Source organism: Mirounga leonina, unplaced genomic scaffold (genome assembly GCF_011800145.1).
Source record: "Mirounga leonina isolate KUSES-001 unplaced genomic scaffold, KU_Mleo_1.0 Mir_101414, whole genome shotgun sequence".
Lineage (NCBI taxonomy): Eukaryota > Metazoa > Chordata > Mammalia > Carnivora > Phocidae > Mirounga > Mirounga leonina.
The window spans coordinates 2,948,720-2,975,309 of NW_023270121.1; the positions used below are offsets into that span (position 1 = coordinate 2,948,720).

A 26,590-nucleotide genomic window follows, 5' to 3' on the forward strand; every position below is an offset into this window, starting at 1 on the left:
CTGCCAGGGAACTTGGGAACAGGGTGGTGGTGTTAGAAAAATGTGCTCTGGGCCAGTAGTCCTATGCCAGATCCTCTGAAGTGCTCTGGTTGCTGGGGGCTAGGTGCCAGGGCAGCCAGGGGTATGAGGCTAGGTGCAGTGTGCAACACTGTCTGGGAGCATGCTGCTGGGCACAGTGTGGCAGTTTGGCCTGGTGCAGTGTCAGGGGTGGGTATGGAGCATGGCTGCAGCTGTACACCTTGTGGCTATGCCTGACATGCGAATATGGCCTGGGATGCTTGACTTGACATGGTGCAAGACAGCACCTATGGACATCTGGCTGGGAGTGGCATGAGGCAGCTGCTGGGGGTATGTGGCTGGGTGAGATACACAAGGGTGTCTTGGGTACACAGCTACGTGTGGCACTATGGATGTGCATGGCACTTGGTGACAGCTGTGCACCAGGCAGCTGGTGGGGTGCATGCTCAGCTTTAACAAAATTTGCCCTGAGCCCAGGGCTGAGGCCAGCAGGCTTGGACTGCACAAGTCCTCAGGAGAACTTGTGCATGTGGCATGCTGCTAGATGGTTAGGTAGCAAGTGTCTATGCAGCCCTGCCTCTGGCAGGTGTCTCTGTGCTTATGCTATGGGGTGGGGAGGAAAATGGCTCCTGCTAACTCCCTTGTGTTTGATGTCCCCCAAGATGTTAAGAAATCAGAATGAACAGATCTGTCTCTTGTTTGCCCCAGTGTTGTGTAAACTGCAGTTTTTGTATTGCCCCACTGCGCAGGCTGCTGTCTCTTTAAGGGTGGTGACTGGCTATCACTGGTTCTCTGGGCTCCCCAGTGTTGAGTCAGCTGACCTTTAAAGCTCCAGGTTAGAAGTCCCACTGGTTTTACAAGCTCATGTATTGTATTCAGCCCCTCTGGTTTTTAAAGCCAAACACTATGGGGATTAGTCTTCTCTTTGTGAACTCCCTGGCGTGAGGGCCAGTTTCTAGGCTCTAGCTGAGCATGCTGCTCCTTCCCTCCTGTGGGCAGCCTCCCTCTGTCTTTCTGTCCTTACTAACCTTCCAGATGCAGCTTCTTCTCTATATTTAGTTGTAGAATTTGTTCTTCTGCCAGTCTTCAGATTGCTGTCCAGTTTATTGACTTGGATGTGGATGATAACTCGTTGAAAATATTGGATGGGGTGAGCTCAGCGTCCTCCTACTCACTATCTTCCCAAACTCTGAAAATTTAGTCCTTTTAATTCAAGGAGCCATTTTATTCCAGAGACATGCTTCATATAAATATCTGTTCCATTTTTTTTCTGGAAGAAAAACAGATGCACCAAAGGCTTAAAGATTTTATTAATGTCAAAATGCAAATCAATGCAAAGTCCAGAGTAAAGACCAAAGTGCAAATTCTTTTGCTTGATTCACTGACATCAAACTGCACATTTTAGAAGTTGAGTGATTATCTGTGAGTAACCTATGAAGTCTGAATTTTCCTACACTGGATGATTTTGCTGAATGGCTAAATGAGCATTCAGAAATACAGTGTCTATGTACAACGTGGATTGTTAAGACGTGGAGCAAGACCTTTGTGCCAACTGTCAACTTAGAAGATATCATTATGCCTCTCAGAGCTTCACCAAACCCTTTAAGATTTATAATTGATGTCAATTGAAGTTGAAGGCAAAGACAAACTTCCTCCTTTGACTACAGAAAACGTTACCTTACTGTTGGGCCCTAGTTAGCTGTAGGATAGGTGTACTGAATCACACTAGCCTTCTGCTAACACAGCAAGTGAGCACTTCCTGAATTCAGCTGATAATCTATGCAACTAATGAGTCTACAAACACATTGAGCTGCTGGAGCTGACTCCAAGAAACCATCATTCCAAACTAACCATCTCTTATTAACCTTTGGTTTAAATACAATTTTCAAAGAGATACAATCCACTTTAAGGCTTCTATTAGTATGGTGTTTCTCCTCATGAAGGAAAATGCCTGACTTGTCATTAAAGTTTGTGTGACTAATCTATAATGTTCCAGTAATTTAAATGCCAGAAAAAGTTGCTTCAGTAGTTGGTATAATTTATTATGCTCTCCAGGTTCCAGCGGTACCGAAGTGGGTGGCAGATTTTCTATCAGCATTGTATGTGACAGTCTGAAGGTACCCATTCCCAGCTTGTAGCCTTGCCTGCCAGACTGCCTATGTGCCTTTTGCTTTGGACTTAATTCCTCTTGATTGCCTGAGGGGGTTAAGGGTGTGTTTTGCTTCCTTTCTGCAAGATGATGAGCCAAGGAATGAGCATTGTACTGTTGGATGAAGGCAAGTCTTCTATATTGTATAAGAGCTATGAGCTCAAAATGATAGCTTATCAAAGGGGCCCACTCAACATTCAAACTATTACATTTGCATGATAAAGATGAAACAGCAAGCATTTCTTGCTTCTGTAGTGCCCCATCCTATTCCATCTTTGATAGTTTTCACACCCAGAAGTAAGTGCATCACTGAGCAAAGAGCATTGTGACATAAGTGTTCAAAGCATGTTGGACCCATGTCTTCATCCTGTGCTTTTGTTTATCCATCTACAGCACCTTTAAGTGCCTCATTTCTCTTTCATTTGTCTTTAATAAAAATTACCTAAAATAAATGACTTATATGATCTTTGGGGACAGAATCTCTGGATGAGGAATTGGCTGTCTATTAAATAAGTGAGATTTGCAATGTTAGACATTGTTTTATTTGATTCAGAAAAGGGTACTTCTTCCAGAAGCTAAATATTAATTATCTAGGTTCTTTTAGAGATTAAGACCAATACCGGAAACGTAGGCACAGAACCTAATATTCTACCTGTAGCATTACTTAGAGCCCCTTTGGTATCTTAAGTTTTCACTGTCATCAATATAGAAAATTTAAAGTGCTGAAACATCCCCAAAATCTTTGTAGGAGGGAGTTCATGTTATAATGTTGTATTATTTATCCCGTACAGCAACCCTGAGAGGGAGAAAAGCATAGAATTCCAAAAAGTTAACAGAGGAATGACGGCCATTTAAGCTGAGACTCAAAGTCAGAATCTTAACTGATTGATAAAGAAAGAAGAAATTAAAATGAGGAGTTGTGAGAGAAATAAGATACAAATATCTGGGGTTGAAATGGACATTGATAGGGACATGAGGGGCATAATCCAGACTTCCCTTAATATGTACTAGCTAATCTTTATATGTACTGAGAATTCTAATTGTCATTAGAATCTTCCAGATAGATGATATACCATCAATTCAGGCTCTAAATAATATGAACAAGTCATACTGAGTCAGTACAACGGCTTCTACTCTATTCTACTTTCAAGATTGACATCACTAGTCTGCCTGTAAATCCAAAGACAAGCATAGCATCATGGTGGCTAAGAGTAGAGATTTTGGAATAAGACAAATCCAAGTTCCATTCATATCTTTGCCACTTAATAGATGTTGACCTTAGTCAAATTACTTATTTTTTTCTTGAATTTTCAATATTCTTATCTGCAAAATGGGAATAAAAAAGAAGTTACTTAGGGTGGTTGTGAGATGATCCAGGTAGAGCACTTAGTATACTTCCTGGTACATAGTAAGTGCTCAAAAAATAGAAAGTGCTGTTATTACAGAGATTCAGTTAGTGAAATATCGTCTTTGCATGATTTCACGGACACCGCCATCCAAAACCTCTTACCTCTTTGCTGCTGTCTGTGATCCCTTTAATAGAAGTTTAAGCATTTCATTTTACAATACAGTTCAAACTTCAAGCGACCCTTGGGAAGAGGGAATGCATTTGTTCAAATTTACACTAAGTTGTTAAATGACTGCTATTAGATTGTTTCTAAATTTGGAATTTGGCATACATGGGGGGATGGTTTCTAGAATATTGAACATTAAGAGTCTCAGAGGGGGGAAGCACAGAAAAGGGGTGCTAAGGGTGACAACCTTCTGAGTTTGCCCAGAGCTATCAATGTCCAAAGTAACACTGGGTAATTGTTATTTGATTTACTCACTGTCACATGTCTGGATGCTGAAAAGCTGCCTTCACTATCAAATCATTTTTCTGAATTAGCCCAGATTTTGATTTGAGGAATTATAGAATGTCCATGAAAGGTTTTTATGAAACTTGGAAGAGAGGTTTATGTTAATCTACACTACAAAATGTATATACTCGAGCACCTGTGGTGAGGCAAGCAAAGCTATAATTCTTTTCTGGTGGCATTGACTCTGCTTTGCTCTCCCTATGTAAAAATGTGCATGCCCCAACCCCCAGGGCCCCGATCCTTCTTCCCTGCTCTCCCTTCCTTGCTTCACTGCTCTTAAATGGCTAATGGGTGGCAGATAACATTTTGATTCTATTTTTTTTTTTTTTGGTTCCTACCTCATGCCCAGACTTTCATTAAGAAATAAATGAGGAGATATATTTTTTCATTTCTAGTTTTCCTTTAAAAAAGTCACCCTGCAAAGGATCATTTCTATTATTCTTTTTCTGCGAATGGACTGAAAAATGCACAGCTCCTACCTGAAAGGTCATATCTCCTTGTCATATGAATGAGCTAACAGCAGGTCCATGGGGACAGTGTCATCTGAGTAATGATGGGAATTTATGTTTCTTTGGATTTCTGCCTTTTTTTGTAGTGGAAAAAATGAATTTGTTAATGATAAAAAAAAAAAAAAAACAACTCTCAACCGAAGTCCCTTATAAAATCCTTTCTATATAAATGCCAGGAGAGAGCCACCCAAATATACAGTTGATAAATGAATTTTTTTTACTCCTGCCTTGCTTAGAGCTGGTTGTCTTATATTAGTGTAAGTCACATGCCTCATCTTCACTGGTTATAGTATGTTGAATTTAGCTGGCAGGCTGTGGTTTTGTGGCATAAAATGTTTTGGCTTATAAAGGACCTTATGACCTGTTTGTGTTTGCCAATAAATGGAGATGGAGAGAGGGAAGGGGAAAAAGAGGGTAGGAGGAAAGGAGGGAGGGATGGGGGGGAGGAGGAGACGGAAAAGGGGGGGACAAATACACAGAGAACTGTATGGAATTAGGGATAGAACTTATAGGAACAAGCACTGTGTTTTTGAAAAAGATTCTGAAAAAGTTTCATAGCTTGAACATAACATTCCATGATCAATGTAACTGGAAGTACATAATTTTTGTCTTCCTAAAAATCCAAATCTATGTGCTATATGCAAAATGCTAAAAAGATAATTATAGCCCTAAATTAATGCCATGTTGCCCAGGGGAAATTGAGAATTATAGTTTTCACTCTATTATTTATTCATCACAGAGCCCCAGATAAGTCACTAACCTCTCAAAATCTCAATTCATATATTTATAGATGGGCTGATGAGCAGTGTTCCAATAATGTTGCTAGGATTAATAACCAAAGTGACATTTATATTTGTGTAATGCCTTTTGTTAGTACAATGTAATTGTGAATCAGATAGCTAGTTTTTTTTTTTTTTTTTTTTTTCCTGTGTCATTCTCCTTGCTGGCCTGTTGACCTGAGCACTTTTACTTTCAGCACAATCTAGTTTAGCAGAAAGAGAGCACTGACCTGAGAGTCAGGGACTTTCAGTTCTCATCATATTCCACAAATTAATAGCTGTGTGACTGTATACAAGTTACTTGTCCTGTCTAGTCTTTGGGTTTCTCATCTGTAGAATGGAGGATTCTGATAGTACCTACATTATAGAGTGGTAGTAAGGGTTAAATGAGATCATACATATAAGGCATATAAAAGTGCCTGTTCTATAGTAGACAGTCAAAGAATAATAATGATAAGGTGAGCCTGATGAAGTCATTCTTCTTCTTGGTTTATTTTCCTTCTTCACTTGTCCATATCTCTTTCCCACTTTAAAATCTTGGGCAAAATTGAAGTCCTATGTGGGGGGGAATCAGAGGGGGAGAGACTATGGACTCTGAGAAACAAACTGAGGGTTCTAGAGGGGAGGGGGGTGGGGAATGGGTTAGCCTGGTGATGGGTATTAAAGAGGGCACGTATTGAATGGAGCACTGGGTGTTATATGCAAACAATGAATCATGGAACACTACATCAAAAATTAATGATGTAATATATGATGATTAAAATAATAAAATAAAATTTTAAAAAAGATAGATAAAAAAAGAAGTCTTTCTTGACTAACAGTTTGCTTTGATTTCTCTTTTACTTGGCACCTCTTCAACACGTATATACACAGTTTATATCACATTAATTTGCTTTTTGCCTATATTTAATGTAAAATGAGGGGGTTGATAATTGTTAGGAGCCTTCAACTTCTAAGCTCTTTTTTCCTGCATTTCGGGTTCTGGGCACAATTTTTTCGGATTTTTTTTTTTTTATGTTATGTTAATCACCATACATTACATCATTAATTTTTGATGTAGTGTTCCATGATTCATTGTTTGCATATAACACCCAGTGCTCCATGCAGTACGTGCCCTCTTTAATACCCATCACCAGGCTAACACATCCTCTCACCCCCCTCCCCTCTAGAACCCTCAATTTCTTTTTTCAGAGTCCATAGTCTCTCATGGTTCGTCTCCCCCTCCGATTTCCCCCCCTTCATTCAACTTTTTCAGATTCTTGAGCACACAGCCATTTGCCAGTGGATCTGTAATGAGTGCCATACTCAAGTTAACAGATGGTATGGTGGTGCTTGCTTTGAGGGTTAATTGCTCTTTCATCTTAATTTCCTCCCTTTGGCATTCCTTTCTTGGAAGCTGTTCAATGGCAATGTCATGAAGCATGGGGTGAAAACCAAAGTGAAGTCTATTTCAGAAAAAAAAATGCAGTTAAAAACTAAGGACCAGGGCGCCTGGGTGGCTCAGTTGGTTAAGCGACTGCCTTCGGCTCAGGTCATGATCCTGGAGTCCCTGGATCGAGTCCCGCATCGGGCTCCCTGCTCGGCAGGGAGTCTGCTTCTCCCTCGGACCCTCCCCCCCTCATGTACTCTCTCTCAAATAAATAAATAAAATCTTAAAAAAAAAAAAAACAACAACTAAGGACCAGTGCAGTACTACCAAGGGAGGGGATTTTCACCCTAGTATTAAGGGCCAAATAAGTCAAAGGGTACAATGGACTTAGATTATCTGTTCATTCCTTCTTTGCCTAAGCAAGGTGGCTATTCCCAGTTGTTAATTGTCTCCATTTTCCATGAATGAAATTTAAAACTCTTTCTCCGGACTCCTAACATGTGACATCTTTGTCTGTTCTTCTTAAAGTCTAATACTCTAAGCCAAATCTCATGTTCTTTCTTCTATGGGGTCAGTTGTAAAATGCTACCTTTACTACAGACTTTCCTTCCATTTTTACTTCCCCCTCCCTCTCTCTCCACACACTTTTTTTTAAAGATTTTATTTATTTATTTGACAGAGAGCACAAGCAGGGGGAGTGGCAGGCAGAGGGAGAGGGAGAAGCAGGCTCCCTGCTGAGCAAGGAGCCGGATGTGGGACTCAATCCCAGGACCCTGGGATCATGACCTGAGCCAAAGACAGTGGCTTAACCAAGTGAGCCACCCAGGTACCCTCCACACACTTTTTTCTTTGATGTTTCTTATTTAGCTCTTTCTCCAACCCTCCCCCTTTTAAGTTTAGCCTTATTCTATTGTTTTTCCTTCTAGGGACAACTTCTCTTTTATCATTATATTTTTACAAAAAAATGGACATATTTTTAATGACATTAAGTAAGAATTTTTTTGGTTGTAATACCTCAGCATTCCCTCGTGGAAGATTTTTATGGCTTCTTTTCATTTGGTACCATTTTCTTCTCTATCACTTTTTTCCCTCTTCCCACACAGCTCAGAGCATACTACTATGAGAGGAGAAGACCTTCAGTGAGCAAATCTTGATCAGTTCATTACTGTGAACACTACCAAACAACAGATGTCATCTGCCAATGTTTGATCCTCAGGGCAGTTCTCATCCACCCCATTTTACAAATGCCAGAGGTGAAATGATTTACTTTTAAGACAGGGCAAGGATTAAAGAGAGTTTGTGTTTCCTGGTTTTGTTATGTTTCTCCAGGGCATTGTTCTATTTTTCCATTTGAAATCTCAAAGCCTCCTGGACTAGCAGGAAGTTCTGAAAGGACTACCTCCTCCAGTTTAGAAAGGATGTTGCTTAGGGAAACTGCAGCAGAATATAACAGTGAAGCCCAGAAAGATCAGGGAGTCAAAAGCATTACTATGGGATAAAAGGAAACAATGGGTGTGCCCAACTAGCCCAGGAGGCATTTTGATAATGCCCAGGGGTGTCTACAAGTGGTGGCATCTGTATGGATACTGGCCTTTCACTTTGTTTCTTACATTTTACTCTTTCAGTTGGCCTGCTGTGTTATCTGTGTCACTGGCAATTCTGTTGACCACAACACTTCAACTGAATCACAGCTTGAGTGTTCTTGAAGTTTCATTCCCTCTAACCTTGCTGGATCCTTGCTTATGTTAGGGTTTAAAACTTTTTCTTTCAAAAAATACCTGATGATTAAAAATTCAAGTCTTTAGCTTCTGTTCCCCTCATCATTTCTCCTAATCTGGGCTGTTATGGATTGAATGTTTTTATTACGATAAATGCTAAAAGTTTTTTCAAATGGCCCAGTCATTCTAGATTGCCTTGTTCTTTGTGGTACTGTGTGAACATTTTGGTGATGGTCATTTCTCACATATATTTAAAAAATATCTTCCGTGTTGTTAAAACACCCTGTGATCACTCTTTACTTTCCAATTGGTATTGAAAAAAAATCTTATTTTTCCCTTTTCATTGGGGTTTTTGATGTATGTGGGGGGAAACACTGATTCAGGCATCTGGATTCAAGTCCTGGATCTGTTACTAACTCCATTTGTGATCTTAAGCAACTTTCTTTCTTTGGGCCCCAGGTTTCTCATCTGTAAATGAAGAATTTGGTCTGGGATGGTTTTTATATAGGGGCTAATCATTGCTGACAGTTTAGGACTCTTTATTTTTCATTTAGTATGAAAAGATTATTGGGGAAGTGGGAGGGATTTTGGCTGGATTTTCCTCTGTATTTCTAAAGACCAAGGCAGGATGGGAGATCTTAGTCATGGGGTTGTAAAAATCATTCCGTCATAGTGAGAGAAATTAGCATGAAACATTGGTAAAGCTAGCTTGTGTTAAACATTCTGAATTTCTTTTTCTTCTTTGTCTTTTGTTTGCATGTGTTTAGCTTAATTCTGCTTTTAAGTGTGTGTATTTTCGTGGAAATGGTCTCTTTTCCTTTTACGCCTGCTTCATGTTCTCATTTTCCTCTCCCTTACTGAATCATTCATTTCTGAATAGTTTGCAATTTTCAACTTAATTAGGTCTTTCCCCTAAGTGAAGAACACAGCTGTTTCTTCTCTAATGCTTTGGCAGCTGCCTCTGCCTTTCCCCAAATGGAATCATTAGCTCTTTCCTTCGATTTCTTAGTTGGTCATTAGTTCAGGACTACTAGCCCATCTCCTGGTGCTAGAATTCCCAAATCTCATGGCCAGAGTTGATCCCATTGCCTTTGGTGACTTTCAATCTTTTGAGGGTTTAATTTTTATGAAAGGAGATTTAACAGTTCTTCAGAGTTCCATTTGCCTCATTATCTTGGGTGATTCCATTGTTCAGCCTTTTGAGGTGCTAAATCATCTATGAGGAGAACCTAGCCTGATGTCCCTGATGTGGGATTGATAGAGAGAGAGGATAGGAAGATCCTAAATGTACTTTGTCCCTGAATTAAATGGCCCTCTTGTCCATTGGTCTTTTCGTTTTACTTTTATGTACCAGTGTTTCAGAAAGTGATTGCTGTTTTTCCCTAGATGCTTTGACTTTATCTGCCCCTCTGGCCTTTAATGTTATGATTACTCACTTCCATGGTTAATTGTTGGGATTTGCACGTATCATACCTTGCCCTTACACCTAAGATATCAAGTCAGCTTCTGCACTCCATCCAACTCCCTTCTCACATTATGCTCCCTGTTAATCAACCAAAAGCCTTCTGTACTGTCAGTTTAGCAGTGTTGTTCCAAATGTGTTTGGTGAAGCCTGGTTTTGCTTCCCCACCCCAAGTGCCTCATTCAGTTTAATTCTTCATACTTAGCATATTAGATATCTTGTCATTATTTCCTTTCTGAGGTCTAGATTTTAAATTTGAGTGTATTCTGTGTGTGTGATTATTTTTCTTAAGTGATGAGATCTATTGCAGCAGAGAGTCAGAATTAGCTCTGTACCTAGGAGGAAAGAAAGCAGAGAGAGAAAGAGCATTGCTCACATTCTCAGAAGAAGTATTCAAGGGTGAGCCCTTGGCAAAATTGTGTCAACAGTGCAACCATATCTATCTGCCTGCATCTTTCCCTCCATTTGGGAGCATAGGCATCCAGTGCTCCCCTTGGGTTTTCCTAGTTCCTGTCACCATTAGCCTTTCTACTCAGGGCCCTGCATTCTCAGGCTTTCTTTGCTTGTTTCCTGCTTCCCACATATAAGCTTATTTTTTCCATGTTCCATTTCCCCAAGGTCCTAATTATTTCAAGGGACCTGTTAAACTCACTGGTCTCCCTCTGCAAATAGCATTTACTATCTTTTTTTATTGAAGTATAGTTGACATTCAATATTTAGTTTCAGGTGTACAACATAGTGAATTGACAATTCTATACATTATGCTATGCTCACAATGGTAAGTGTAGTTACCATCTATACCACACAATGTTATAATAATATTATTGACTATATTCCTATGTGGTACTTTTCATCTCCATCATTTATTTTATAATTGAAAGTTTGTGCCTCTTAATCCTCTTCACTTATTTAATGTGATGATAATACAAAGAAAAAAAATCAATGGTGGCATTTGGGTCACCAAGGCAGCCCTGATGAGGGTGATGTCTTTAACATGGAGTGTGTCCCAGCATCCCTTCCTTGATATCCCACCATAGTTGGCTACATGGTCTAAGAATAAGACCATCTTGGACTCCATCTATCCCAAAGAGTCAGAACTTCCTGATGGATAACAATACTTAACATGTAGTGAGTTCTTCCTTTGTGCCAGGAACTTTTTAGCTTGGTTTACAGCATTTCCACTTTATTTTTCTTATCATCTGATTGTTGGCTGAAATCATGTCTTTTCCTCCTTCTGTAAATTAGAAATCATTGGAACGTTACAATCATTTTAAATTTGCAAAAAAAAAAAAAAAAAACCCAAAATTAAACCGTCCCAACAACCCCAGGAGGTCAGTGCTATTCTTCCTATCTTACAGATGGAAAACAAACAAACCAACCAACCAAGGCACAGTGAGTAACTTTAAGTAACTTCCATACAATAGGGCTATAAAATGGTAGAACTGGGACTTGAACCAGGCAATCCTGCTCCAGATCCCACAGTCTTAGGCCCTATGCTACACTGCCTCTGGAAGAAAGATGGTGCCTTTTCCAAATGCACACTTCACTGAGAAGAGCTGGGTTCAGATGTGCTGCAGGGTAGAAGTAAGCTCCTTTGACAAGGAGCAGATTATGTCTTGAGTTGCTCTAGTAGAGGTGATTTATGTATATGTCATTTTTTCTTGAGAGAAGCTTGCCTTCAGATACAGTGCTGTAACAGAAAGGTTTGCCTTTGCTTTTCTGCACCACCTAAATTAGCAATATTAAAAATTTTCTTCACCAGTCCCTATGGTGTTAGGTCCTCTGTAGGAATGGTTGCCAAATGCCTAGGACCAAGCTTACACTCTATTTTCCCCTACTTTTGGAGCTGATGGAGCTGTGGGGAGGTCTCTCCTTGGTGCTGGTGAGCAGGAACATGGCAAACTCACAGTGGGGGTTCTATGAAGGGGAGAGAAGACTCACCCATACTCTCAAGGGCCAGAATGGTCAGAAACCCTGCCTCACTGAGATAGTGCCAATCTTTTCATTGTAAGTAGTTTTTCCATGTAGTTGTACAATGAATTGTTTTCTGAGGTGGATGGCTGTGTTCCCTGTTATTACTGCTTTTCCTTCTGGACTTAGCTTTTATTGGCTGCTGCTTACTTACTAGCAGACAGAAAGCTTCACCATGTGGGCTGCTGCAATCATGGTAATGAACACTGCTCAGGAAGGGAGCTTTCTCTTTCTTTCCCAGTAGTTATTACCCCAACACTGAGAATTTAGTACACTCACTTATTCATTTATAAACAGGATTAAATCCAGAATGAAGCAGGGAGCAGTCTTACCCAGTCTGTGCTTTGCATGATTTTCAAGGTCTGCACAGTTCCAGCTGTGTAAACATGATTGAAGAACTTAGGTATTGTCTAATGGAGGATTGCAGTTTGGGAGAGGCCCATCATGGCTGGGCTGGAGCCAGACATTCTTCCACCCACTCCAATCCACACCCTGTGAGGTTGGCTTGCTCAGCTCCTGGAGTCAAAAGTGAAAATGGGGCAGCTGGTGTTAATTATACTGTCTCATCACTTCTTACCAGTAGGGGATGAGAACTAGGTAATGGTTAGGAAAATCTAAAGCCTATCCTCCAAGATACTCCAGTTATGGGGATAGGAAACAAAGGAAAGGTATTGGACAAAATAAGAAAGCCCAAAATATTAAATATGACAATAAAAAGTAAAATATCTATTAAAATTAGAGCTGCATTTATATTTAGTTTGATTCTTTCTGTGATTACTGGAAGCAAGTGCAGAGAAATGCCATGTTTGGAAAGGACCAATTTGTTCTGATGTCTGGACTCGGTTTTGTTATTTACATAATGACTAGCTCAATAATGCTAAAGACTTAATATATAAGCACTATTATTGTGGAAGGAAATGTGGTTTCTCTATCACAAATACAAATATTATGGATCATCCAATTCATAGAGTCTGGGGTCTGTCTAGTAAATATTCTGTCCCTCCAAAGAGGCATATGGGCATGTGTATTCCTGAGCTCCAAGGTATGGACTTTCTGATGAAGTAGCAGGTTTCCATGCCTTGGATTCTGCAGGTTATTCTTGGGGAAGGTCAGTTGGCTTTCTAAGGCAGTTGGCTTTCCACTGGGTGTGAATGCCAGGACATGGTTGTGATCAAGGAAGAAAATAAAATATTACTTTGTAAATGCACTGGGATGCTATTGCATTTAGGGATAACCCAACTGGTTATGTTCACTCCTAATACAACTGGCTATTGAAAAACTATTTTCGGGCGCCTGGGTGGCTCAGTCGTTGAGCGTCTGCCTTCGGCTCGGGTCATGATCCTGGGGTGCTGGGATCGAGTCCCGCATTGGGCTCCCTGCTCGGCGGGAAGCCTGCTTCTCCCTCTCCCACTCCCCCTGCTTGTGTTCCTGCTCTCGCTGTCTCTCTCTCTGTCAAATAAATAATAATTAAAAAAAAAAAAAGAAAAACTATTTTCCTGAGCAAATCATTTTAAAGCAGTGTCTCTGAGACACAATATTCTTTTGCAGAATAGAAAGCCTCGGGTTTGAGAAGAAAAGCCAGTGTGGTAGAGCACTGAGTTTGGATCATATGGGAAGTGTTCAAGAATAGGAAAATTCAATAAATTATCTTTCGGAGCACCTGGGTGGCTCAGTCGGTTAAGCGGCTGCCTTCGGCTCAGGTCATGATCCCAGGGTCCTGGGATCGAGCCCCACGTGAGGCTCCATCCTCAGTGGGGAGCCTGTTTCTCCCGCTCCCTCTGCCTGCTGCTCTGTCTACCTGTGTTCCCTTTCTCTGTCTCTGTCAAATAAATAAATAAAATCTTAAAAAATAATAAATTACCTTTCAATGCAATATTGGGATGTCAGGGAAATAAGAGACTTGCTAGAGAGTTCTAGGCTGTGATGTATATACATACATTCCTTTGTTCACTAGTTGTGGAAACCTGAAGAGGCATAAACAGGACTCTATACTAGCAGCAGGCCATATGGAAACCCCTACATCTTCCATCATATCTAACCAGGGAGGGGGCGGGCCTGTCAATACTGTCAATGTGGTATACCTGGAACTCGAGACTAGGATGCCTATTGGTGCTATGCTGAATGTTGTAATTGTAACATGTGCAGAGCATCCTAGAACACTTAGATCCTGGATGCTTGTCTGAATCATTAGGCACGAACACTATGGGTGCCATAATAGCAATGGAATTCCTGCAACTGAAAAGGAAACACATTTGGCTTGTACTTCATCTACAGTCATTTACACTTAAGCTATTGATAGTTGATTGGGATCTGTAGACTGCTGAGCTTGTGCCACGGGACTTCTAAGCATATTTGATGGATGGAATAGACAGGGAGGCTATAGATTTTGGCAAGCTATAGTTTCCATTAGTCAGGATGACTGTATCTGACACTAGAGATTCCAGTTCACCAAGATGAAGCTTACTTCTCTAGGCTTTGGCTGATGGCCCAATGATATTAACATGAAGAACGGGGGAGGACCAGTGTTACATTAGACTATGAATTTCCAATGAGCAAATCGTTGAATAGTTTACTGAATACCCTGTTGATTTTTTGGGCAGACATAAAATTCATGGCAACTTCTTTAGAATTTGAGGGAATTGTAAGATTTTAATTTTTATTTTATAATAATATTAACTATTTACCCTTCTAATAGGGAAATGTGGCCTCTTTATTATAGGGTGTGCAGACTATGTTTGTAGTTGTACAGTTAATATTCCTCTCCAAGTTTTTCTTGTAAGGGGTGTTGGTAAAATACCTTGATGAGGACATTCCAGACACAGCTGTTTCTAATATTTGGAGGTCCCCCCCCCCCCGAATCATTAGGCTTATTCTGAAGGTTTCTTGGTGAGAAAGAGGAAATGTCCCAGAGAACAGATTTTTTCCATATTGGTGGATTTTCTGTCAGACTTGGCCACTGCTATTGTTTCTGATTTCCTCCCTGTAGCTTCCCTGGAGGTGTGAGTTTCTAGGCAGGATTTGATGTGATGAGGAAAGGCTACAAAGCTGAAGGAAGAGAGTCTGAACAGAATGGTAAAACAAGAGGCTATTTTGGGCATGGCAGAAACAAGTTAAATACTATGGAATGGAGAAAAGGGAAATGAGGTGAGAAAAGAGGAATATGAATTAATCATGAGAGCACTTATTATTTATAGTGGGAATAAAAGGTTCATTGAACTCCAGGGGAACCTTCCTTTATGCAGTGTCTGTGAATATGTTCAAATTTTGTAAAGGCAATTCCATCTTAAATGCACTGGGGGAGCTGACAACCTGCAGTTCGTGGGTTACACTTACACTATCTAGTGCATAATCAGTTTACTCTTCCCTTGCCCTGAACAATCTTCAGGGTGTGGTCAGGAGAAAGTAAATAGAACAGATGCAAGATTTCCTCTCCCGAGAGTTCAAGGGCTTCCTTAAACAAAGGCAAGATGTGAGTGTCCCCTTTTACACTCCAAACAATCTTTCTGAGAACTACCTTGGAAATTCTCTGGCTTCCTCACAATTCCTAAGTAATTTCTGAAACATTTAGGTACTCTGATTAATTTTGCTTTTTGAAATAAAAGTTGGTGTATGTGTGCTTTTTAAAATAAAAGTTGGTTTATGTGTGCTAAAAAAGATCATCTGGACAATCTGTGTCTATTTGGGTGGTGCAGAAGAAAGGCGAGCTCTTTTATCAATCTTTATTCCCTCTGTAAACACAGATGACCACAAGGGAAGGCTGTTATTAATGGTAATGCAGACCAGAAAAAAGGCTATTATTTTCAGTCTGTTGAACAATACAAAAATGCTTCTCGAGCACTGTGTTCAGATGTTTCTTTTTATTAGCCATCACACAAGGAATTAGACTCATTTCAAACAGTTCATTTTCCCACTCTTGTCTCCGTAAAATCATTACTCATGAGTGGTTTCTTTGTTGAAATACTGCAGACCTCCCATATTGGAATGGATAACAGGGTGTTAAACATATAAACTTTTCAGTTTGCATGAACTCTGGAAGAAGTGGGGGGGACACAGAGTCCCCAGGAGAATAAAATCATTCATCAATGTCTTTGTTTGTTACTGTCCTATATAAGCATCTTATCCAGGAAGCTATGTCAGCATTGCAATTCTGTGTTGTGTGTGTGTGTGTGTGTGTATGTGTGCATGTGTGATTAATAACATGAGAGTGCTCTTTGAATGCCAGCAGGCGGTTTAAAAATATAATTCTGCATCTGCCCCGCTCTTTCCTCCTTTCCAATCTTTTTCTACCCCCTGCCTCCAATCCAAGGCCATTAGGATTGAGAAAGGAGTTGTGCCATGTCTTAATATATGAGCAGATGATGATCCTTAGCTCTTCAGCTAGGCGCTGTTTGCATTTTGCCAAAGCTGATGATTTTATCTGCAGTTTTAATAACAAGCCAGATTATTTTCTGTTCACTAACCGGTAGAAGCAAATAAAAAAAGATTGCAAAGTGGAATTAAGGGGATAAGAAAGCTCTAGGGCCAAAGAAGACTTTTTCTTTAATTAATAATTTCAGTTTACTCTTGGAATATTTCTTTGCGAGAATCCAACATCTTATATTAAACAAGTCTGCACCCTCCCTCTCTGTAACTGCCCGATTGGAATCTCAGAGAACAGAAATCATGCAGGCTTGAATCAAGCTTTAAATTCTCTATTCGCAGTGCTGTCTTGTTTTCTGAACATAGAATTAGACTCCTCAGGGCTTCTCTAGCCACAGCATGGCATTCCTTCATTAGGTACATGTTTTGCACACCCAGTCATGAAAGATTGGCATTTTAAACCAACAAGGGGCAAATGCAATAAAATGGAGTTCAGGAGTTGTAATGTTTTGGAAAAACAGATTATTCCAAGGCTGCAAAGATACATGATCTGTACTAACTGGACAGAGCATTTAAATTTTACCAGACTAGTTTTAATAATCTTTTGATTTGTTCCATGGATTTTTTTTGCAGCTTTATTGAGATATAATCGACGTATAATGCTCCATTATTTTAACCTGTGAATGGAAGCGAGTATTAAGGATGATGAGGCTGGTGGTGGTGTGTGCACATGCATGTGTGTCTGTCATCCATATTTGTGGCTATAATCTAGGCTCACTATGTGTCAGGACTTACATAGATTTTACTAGACCTGTATCAGAGTGTATTAACCCCAGTCATCTCAACCAAAAAGCCTTCTGCTACTCTTATAATTCAGAGTTCAAGCCAACTCAGAAGAAGCTTGCAGAGCTGTGGCCTGAAGAGATTCCAAGAGTTCTTTGATGCTGCAGATGGAGCATCCATTTTTTCTTTCAAAGAAGAGTTGGACAAGCTAAAGGCCAGAGGGTCAAACAGTAACTGCCTTGTGCTAAAGGTGTAAAGGACTTTTTCTTCCTAATAAGAGCAGCAGGACAAGCATAGGATACCTTCAAATGATCAAGCTTCCTCAAAGAATAAATTAATTGGTCTCACTTCTGAATTTGTCTAGTTGCTTTTGAGGCAACACCCTGAAAAATGGAACTTGCTTTCTCCTACTAGTATGATTAAGTGGACACCTGGAAAAAGAATAATTAAGTGGACACCTGGAAAAAGGTAAAGAGCAAAATAATAAAACTGAGCATTGTCCATGAAAGATGGATAATGACAAGTAAACATAGAAGGTGGTGTTTGATCCCTTCAATTTTGGTATTCATTATTCATAGTTATTATTCATAAATTCCAGCACAAATGTTAGGCCTGCACCCCAGTGACACATTTGCATTTTATTTTAAGTTGATTTCTACCTGATTTTGCAAACAAGGATTTAACGGTTTTACTTGTCTCTCACTCTCCCTCTGTTGCTATAGCCTGTCTTTCTCATATACTGACTTCTATCCCTTTCACACTCTTTATCTCCATCATCTGTCTCATTCCCTTATCCAAGATTCATTCATTCCTTTCCTCCCTCCTTCCCTTCCTCTCTCCCTCTAATGTTCTAGGAGAAAAGATTTCTAACACGTAAAAGTGATATTTGAATAGATTCCCCCTAGGCAATCAATTTACTCTTAATTTTTCTGGAACTAAGCTTTTCTTTGTTGCAATGAGGAAGGATTGAAACTGCTGTAAAATTTATTAGCTTCCAGGAGGATATTTGAAATAAATTTTTTTAAATGATTGTGCTGTTTGCTGTACCCAGAAGTGGTGTCATAGCAATTACAGTATTCCAGATGGTTGCTGAAGTTACGCTGAAACATCAGGATAATACTAGACTTTTCTAGGAGGCTTTTGTTGGTAACGAATAGTCCAACCTAGGTAGTTAATAGATATTAATCTTTCTGACACTCCTGTGTGCCTCCAGTGACTATTTCTAGTGACTCCTACCTAGCTGATGTCATGACATACACTATCCTTTTGAATCATTACAAGGGGCAGTGATTGGTTTACTGAGCACTTTATTTTTCAAATGCGAAAGAAGTGATTGGAGAAGTACTAATGTTGCTTCTTAGCTTCCCCACCCAGTAACAAGAACATTTTGGCAGTCAAGAATCTTCAAAGAATTTAGAAATTACTGTTGCAATATTTTTTGACTTATGTACAGTATTGCCTGTTTTACAAAACCGAATGTCCTAGGACTTGACTGAAGGAAGTGTCAGTTCCTGTTAAGAGGAACACCAGCCTTTTTCCCCCTCCAACATTTAATTTTCATTAAAAAAGGGAAGATTTTTTTTCTCCTGGCTAACATACCCTGTCCCTCTTGCCTTCTGTACCAGTCTTATTTGTGCCATCCTCACGACGTATTCCATCTAATCCCCTGAAGCTCATGACCAACATAAAAGTGGCTTTTTTCTCAAGCTAATGATGTGTTAGCAATTTCCTTATTTTCCAGGAAAGAGTAAAACCAAGTTGGCAATGACTTTTAATTCAGCACCACTTGTAAGGATCATCTGAAGGCTCTGTCTTGCCAGCAGCATAACTACCTGTAGAATGTGTGAAATGGTCTGACTGTTTTTAATCTACACAAAATCAAACAACTGGTTTGAACTCTTCACAGAAATGACTAGGTGTTGTAGGTTGTAGGTGTCTAACAGATATAGGCAAAGGGACTTAATTCTGTGGACATTTTAGAATGAAACCTTAGAAAATGGTTCCACCTTGCTCAGAGTTTCAGTATTTCAGTGTTCCTCCTTTGGGGCACTAGTTCAATGGCCTGCTTTGACACCTCATATTTGACTTGTAGAGATGCCTTTTCATATAGTTTCTCAGCACCCAGATGAAGTCCAGCACTTTGTCAGGTAATTTTCTTTACCATAGAAGCCAAAATACAAAGATTCCAGTTTAGTCAATTTCTGCTTATCTCGGTCACCGTGAGCACCTCTTATTTCTTAGTCTCAATTTTCCAGGCAGCCTTCTGCTTCATTTCCTTGCTCCCCATGCATCAGCACAAATGATTTATACTTATATACATCTTGAAATCTCTTCTTTATGGGTTGAATTGAATTGAGCTGTAGTACAAAAATGAAAACTCCAGGAACTATTGTGATTGCCCAAATTACAACTTAGATTGTATGACTGTACATGCCACACCATCATCTATCATAAATATTCAATTCTCAAGCACTGCTACTTCAATATGTTTTAACTTTGTCTCTTTGACCAGCTCAGAACTGAAGATTCCATTGAAGATAATTCAATCGCTTTGAATTCTGAAAGGGGCATCTTTTTAATCTATTTTCATGTTGTACCGGGAAGTAAGTGAATTAATTTCAGGTGCATAGACTGTGAATGAGGAGAGAGGCTTATGTGCCATTTGGCATCACGAGGCCAAGTGTTGGGTGGCACTTGCTAATTGATGCTGATCTAATGGTCTAGGACAAGATTGGGGTCCATCAGTTTTTTTCAGCCATCCCCTCCACCCCAAGCTAAAACTCAACTTCACAGATTCCTGATGTTTAACTAGTTAGCCATCCTGAAAATGCCAAACTCTGCTAATCAGGACTGCCTTTTTTCTTTGCCTATCTGCTGTTTTTTGGCAACATCTCTTTGTCAGTCTCAGGAACTTTGTTCCTACACCCTATCCCCCCACTGTGCCCTTCCTAGGTATCTCTACCTCTAGACATTTGTAGCCTTTCTTCCCCCACAAAAACTCTCCTATCCTGGGTCCCCTTCACCCATGGTTTTGCTATATGACCAAAGAAAATCTGATGATCTCAGTTTGGTAGTGGATTCTCTTATTTTAACAGGGACCTTTAATGCTTATACCCAGCTGAATGAAAAATATGGGAATTTCTCTCTCTGTTACAAGGGCTGGTTTTTGGATAGCTCTTCTTTGGCATCCATCAAATAATACCATGTAGGTGTTTTGAATATCAATCACAGTTCTGGCATCTTATCCCTTCTGCCTGCTGTCTGTCAGACCATAGTGCTATGGGAAGGGCTGCTAACAAGTCGGATGCTAGGGAACAGGAGGAAAAGGAAGCATTAGGGAGGAACCGAAATGGCAGAAAATTCTGAAAGAAAGAGAAGAAGGGAGTGAGAAAGAGACAAGTCATTGTAGTGTAATTTGTGATTTACTTCTTATTACACAGGAGTGGCTGCAGGATAGCTTGGTGGCATTGGTTCATGAATCTCTAGGAATATCTCAGCCTTCACTGATGTGCCCTTGAATATTTTATAGATGGAACTCTAACTTTTCTTGCCAAAACTTTGGGTCCTTTAGGAAGTGAGTGTAAACTCCTTTCAGAATGACAACCTGGGAGGGTTCTGGGAAGTTGTAATTTTGCGAAGTCTTAAGCCTTTATTGAATTTTTGCTAGTTGCTCTAAACACCCAAAAGAAGCCCAGTCCTTAAGATGTCAATTGGATCAAAACCAAGACAGAATGTTTAAAGCCTGGATAGTGTTTCCAGCTCCCCTCCCTCCCTCCCTCCCTCCCTCCTTCCTTCCTTCCTTCCTTCCTCCTTCCCTCTCTTCATTCCTTCCTCCCTTTCCTCCTGCTCCTTCCTCTCTTTTTCACTGAACCCATTGCTACTCTGCTTGTCCTGTTAAGTTACAGATGTTCTTTCTCTTGATGTTGCAGGCCTTAAAATGCTTTTAAGAACTCTTTCCAGGATAATTATTTCCTTTGGTAATTCCCTGGCATATTTGGAGCATTAATTTTGCCATCCATATTTTAATTAGTTTTGCCAGAAAGAGTCAGCATCTGCAGTTGGGCTAAAAGGCTCACTATAGGTCCCATTTTTGGCTTGTATTTTATAGGAATTAACAGCAGTTGTGTTTAATGCCAAGAAACAAGGCTTGATATTTGAATAGCACATTCATTTCATAAAATAGATGCTTCTGCTTATTGTATTGTTAACTTATTAGAGTACAGGCCCTGTTAACTATTGTTAGAATTGAAAACTCCAAGGCACATGACAAATATATTTCCAACTGGACATCAAACCATGATACATTTTTTTTAAGACCTGCAACTAGTGTTTAGGAAACCACTGAGAGACTAAGATGACACTTGACTTTAATGTTTCTTAAATGCTACATTTACTTTATTGTTTCTGACACAGGTACCTAGTGTTTCATGGTGTTTCTACTAAATAGAATAGTAATTTCCACTTTTAGGAGTTGTATCAGTAGCACAATATCTGATGTGTTGACCAAGGTTCTTTGTTTTATTGCTATCACTCATATACCTTTTTTTATCCAATTAAATTAAACTGTTACTGAGTACCTGCTCTATGCTGGACACGTTGCTAGCTTCTATGGGTATGGAAGGGAACAAAATAGATATAATCTTTGTTCATTTTGAGTTTATAAGCTAACATTGAATATAGATATTAGACAACTATAATGAGTGTTATAAAAAGGGGTGGTGGTCTATCTAAGGGATCAGGGGAGGATTCCCTGAGAAAGTTAAATTTAAGTTGAGGCTTCAGGGATAATGTATCAATTATAAATAGTGTTCAACGGCTGGTAATAAAGACCCTCCTCTCCCACTAAAGAAAATGAATCAGTGGCCTAACCAAGAGGGAGACTTATTTTTCCTCTTATATGAAAGAAGTTCAGGTCTAGTGAGGTAGGTCTACAATATCTTTGATATCCCAGAGCTCTTCTATCTTTCTGTTCTGCTATCCATAGGCACGTGGCTTCCATCCTCAGAGTTGCTTCATGGTGGTAAGATAGATACTGTAGATCCAGCCATTATGTCTCCATTCCAGACAGGACAAAGCAGGAAGGAATAAGGACAAAAGGGTCTCCCAGCTACATCACCTCCCTCCTCCTTTTAAGGAGTTTTCTTGACATCCTACCTTCCTAACATTGATCCATCTTCGTTACATGGCCACGGCTATCAACAAGGGAGGCCAGGAAATGCAGGTTTTTGGCTGGCACCTTGCCAATCCTAACAAAAGAGTGGTTCTATTCCTAAATATTAAATATAGATATGGATATTTGGGTTCAGTTCATTATGTGTGCTTTAGATGAGTAAGAGGTAGGTCAAGAGGGGATACTTCCTAGCAGTTATGTTTTCTTGATTAGGTGCACATGACAAATTGTAACAGCACTTAACCTGTTCCTAATTGGTGCTACCATCCCTTCCATTATAGCTTACAAAAATTGGTCCTGCTTTTGTTGTAGATTATTTTGTTCAGGGGCTTGATGCAGATTAAGCTAGGTGGATGCATATGAGTACAATCCAGGAAGCTTTCCTGATTTACACATCACTTGCTTGTAGGTTATGTTACTGCCGCTACGTAGAAGTAACTAACTACTTGAGCTCTTAGGAACTGGAACTCACTTTAACTTTCTCTTTCTGCCTCATTGACTGCAGATCACTTCTGAGGAGGTAACACATTGCTCTTGTTAACTGTTACCTTGAACTTTTTTAGCGTTAGAGTTTTGTCTCTGACCATTGGGATCTTTGAGTTAAATACATCCAAACTCTTAATCACAATAAAGAGCTGCAGCATTGTTGAACACATCCATTGTGGCTGGACATCTATACAAACCCAACAGAGCCTCTCAGCTCTTCTATTCCACCAGGACTTTGAAAGTTTTAGCTAAGCCTGAGATGGTGTTTTCATCACTTTTTTTTTTTTTTTTTTACTTTGGTTGGGACCATGTGTAGGCTCTTTCTGGTGTGGAAGCACATTGTTTGCCTGCATCTGAAGAGACAGTGGTTTTATGAGGAGGGTAGCAATTGCTGCAAAAAGTTTGGCTAATATTTGCCCAAAATAACATATTCTCTTCTTTTTCTATTTGAATTACTTCCTTATCCATCATGTCTTAATTCATTACTGTCTCTTCTTAGGCCTTTTATTTAACATATAATATTTTTTTTTGCCAGAAGTTTTAGGTTTCTCTCACCAGGGTCCCTAAGGACAGATTGTGACCAAACAAATACATATTACCACCTAGATTGAGGAAGCTTTATTTTGTCTCTGTATTTTGAATTTTTTGTCTAAACCTGATCTAAGGAGTGGCTTTGAGATTTGTCTGTCCCTCTTCCAAACTTATGCATTTTATTTATTTTTGCAAATCTTAGGAACAAGTTCAGAATCAGGGAAGACCAATTTGCAAATTCATCATTCACCCCTAATTATGTGTACATTTGAATTAAAGACACCTGCCTTCGTTTATCTGTACCTGGCAATGTGTTTGAATTTCCACAACTATGTGTGGATTTTAGAGGTTCACATTTTGCTTTACGTAGGCTCAGGTCAAGATGTAACAAGGTATAGAGTCATAAGTAGGCACAAAAGAGGAATCTTAGCAGGGAATCAATGAGTTCCAGCTGACCTCTGTTTCAGCTGGAACCAGTATCTTGATAGTTAATTTTTTTTTGACAGCTAATTTTTATGGTTCCTCTCTACTCTCATACCTCCATCCCTAGCCACAATACTACATGATGGCAGGCACATATTCTCTACCAGTCCTGTGCAATTCCAGAAGTAGTTTCTTTGCTTTTTCACATCTGGTCTGTCTTCATTGCTATTCTTAAGGGGATTTGTATTGTGACTTTCTCACTTTTAATATGCAGTTTCCTTACTAAACTGAAGTTTTGGTTTTTGAAAAAGTGATTTATCTGCAGTACATTTATGAATGTAGTTTACCTTTGGCTGGGAAGACGTTCTTCCTGCCTATCTATATTCAGCGTGTTTTCTTTCATATTTCATATGGCTATAAACGCTAAAGCTAGGTTAGATTTTTGTTTAAATTCAATTAGCCAACATATGTTTGATATGATAGCCATCATTAGTTTCAGATGTAGTATTCAATGATTTATCAGTTGCATATTCATCATATTGAATTGACACAAATGTCATCGAGTGTTGTTTGATACTAAAAATGATAAGCAGCAAGTCACTGCCCTTAGTAAGGATTTAAGGAAATAAAGATATCAGATCTAAGCCATGGGTGAAACATTGTGAGTAAATGAGTCTCTTAGATTCAAGTCTTTGCTTGCATTGAGGTAAGAGCAGTGAACATATAAGTTCACATAATTAATTCAAAAAATTACCTATTATTTTTTATCTCATATAGGGCTGAAGTAGGCTTAGCAAGATTGGTCACATTCCTGGGGATGCTGAGTGAGTTTACCTTTTCCTCTTCCCAGAGGGTGATTTATCCACTTAGGCAGTGGGTAAGTTGAAAGCAAGTATTGTCTTTGCACAGAAGCTTCTGAGAAGACTGAGTTCCCTGCTCTGGTCTTCCTAGATTCATAAGATCTTACAGGTGTCTATCTCTGGGGTCTCTGCTCTCCTTCTGTGTGTGGTGGGGATCCAGGTCTTCCCATGCTATTCATTTGAAGCAGTCTAATATGGGCAGGAGCACTGTACTTGCATTCCGTATAACACATGGATGGCATTCTCCTACTGAATAGTGGAAGGCAGCTGCTTGATACTAAAAACTTAAGTGAGAGCTGTATGTTGAGCTCATTGGGATGATTCTGCTAGATTATAATTCACCACTGTTCTACTTCAGGTGTGTGAACAAGTGGCCTATAATATCAGTCTGAAGGTCAGCTAGGGTTTCCTCTTAATAGCTGATCATATGTCCATGGTTCCAGGGTTCAAAGACTAAGTCCTTCATGCCTTTGTGCTATAAATTAGTAACAAAAACGACAGGGATTTCATAACCTTCTGAACTTTTTTTTTTCTTTTCGCTGACTTCCAGGGGACTCTTACTCAGATATGTAGAAATAGAAGTTAATTATTAAACTATTCCCCAACTTGCACCTCCTTAATCTTCACCTCAAAACAAATACATTAATTCTTTAGAGCTATTACTTGGAAAGTTATGATATGGGCTTCAGAGGAGATGGAGAAGAAAAAAAAAAACGTCTTTTTGGGAAACTCTGAACATGTGAATTCTGTCCTGCTGGAGGGATCTTGGGGGCTTCCTGGGAAAACACTGGATTTAGATGAAACTGATTGTGGGTGGATCATCTGTACACTCTTCCACTGATGTTTGAGCCTATACAAAGTAAATGTTTCCCAAGTATGTTCCAGCATGTTTTCCTTACTTTCATACTTTCTCCCAGAAACATATACATTTTGAATGATGATAGGCTATCAGATGGCAGCACTGAGAGTTTGCAGGGAAGAGGCAGAGAAAAGGCTTTGACAACTCTGTATTTTGTAGAGGTGGTCCTGCAACCCTCATGTGGAACTATGATGGAGTTTGCAGAAGCGTTGTCCTATCTATGTGAAAGGCACTTATCTTATTGGTGATAATGCTCATTTGTTATTTGGCTTCATAGCAGCAAAATTCTGAGTGTTTTATTCTCCACCACTGAAAGGGAGCATAAAATGACCATCTTAAAGATAAATTGGCAAATTGTGTCCCAGTACACTGAAAGGGTCTTAACTTTTATTGGCTTTTCAGTAGTTTAAACTAGGTCAAAGGCCATTCCCAGAATTGGGTTGAAATCTGGACTCAGCCTGGATTAGGCCTTGACATTTAGCTGCTTCCAATGCCTTTTCTCCATATGATGAGGTATACATCCAGCTCAACCATTATTTCTTGAGCCTCCCCTTGTATGTGCTCCTTTACCAAAATAACCTTTGATAGACGAGGCAGAACATTGCCCCTCTGCTATGCCATTTACTATTTAAAAACAAGAAGCAAACAAAGAAATACAAGTGTATAAGGAAGGTGTGTTATATATAGACTATATCAGGCAAGACCCTGAATTTCAAACTTCTTCCCCCAGCAAAAAAGCAATCACAGAATATATTTTTAACTTTTTTTGGCATGCTTTTTTTTCTGTCTTTGCAGTCTCTCCTTGTCTCCCCACCTCCTCCTATCTCGCCCCAGGGTTTTCTGTAAATGTTAAACTGCTCATATTTTGATGCACTATATAATGTGATGAAAATTTTGATTAGGTCATCCTCATACAAGAATGTAATGTAAATAAAAATGGATCTGGGAAAGTAGGGCTATAAACCAGACGTTGAGATGAACAATTTTCCAATGGAAAGCAGAAATTAACCCTGGGTCCATGCTTTGATGAAACCCATGTAGAAAGCCTCTCTGAGAGTCAAATTAAAGCCTTAACTCTAAAAGAACCTGATTTGAGAAGAGAAAAAAATGCCTCACCGATAATTACGAATTCTAACTGCTGAGATCTATGATAGGGTTAATGTAATCCATGAAAGATTTAAGAAATATGACCCTAATAAAACTGCAGATAAGGAAAATAAGGAGGGATGGCTAGTTGAGTATAATTAAATGATGCACAGCCTATGAGTGATGTGTGCATAGGGTC

General features: G+C 39.5%; 1 protein-coding gene across 3 annotated transcripts in view; it reads left to right on the forward strand.

Moving 5' to 3' along the window:
- The window catches only part of PCDH19 (protocadherin 19), a 125,965-nt gene that overhangs the window by 92,989 nt on the left and 6,386 nt on the right, over positions 1–26,590 (forward strand). The gene's annotated exons all lie outside the window — the stretch shown is intronic.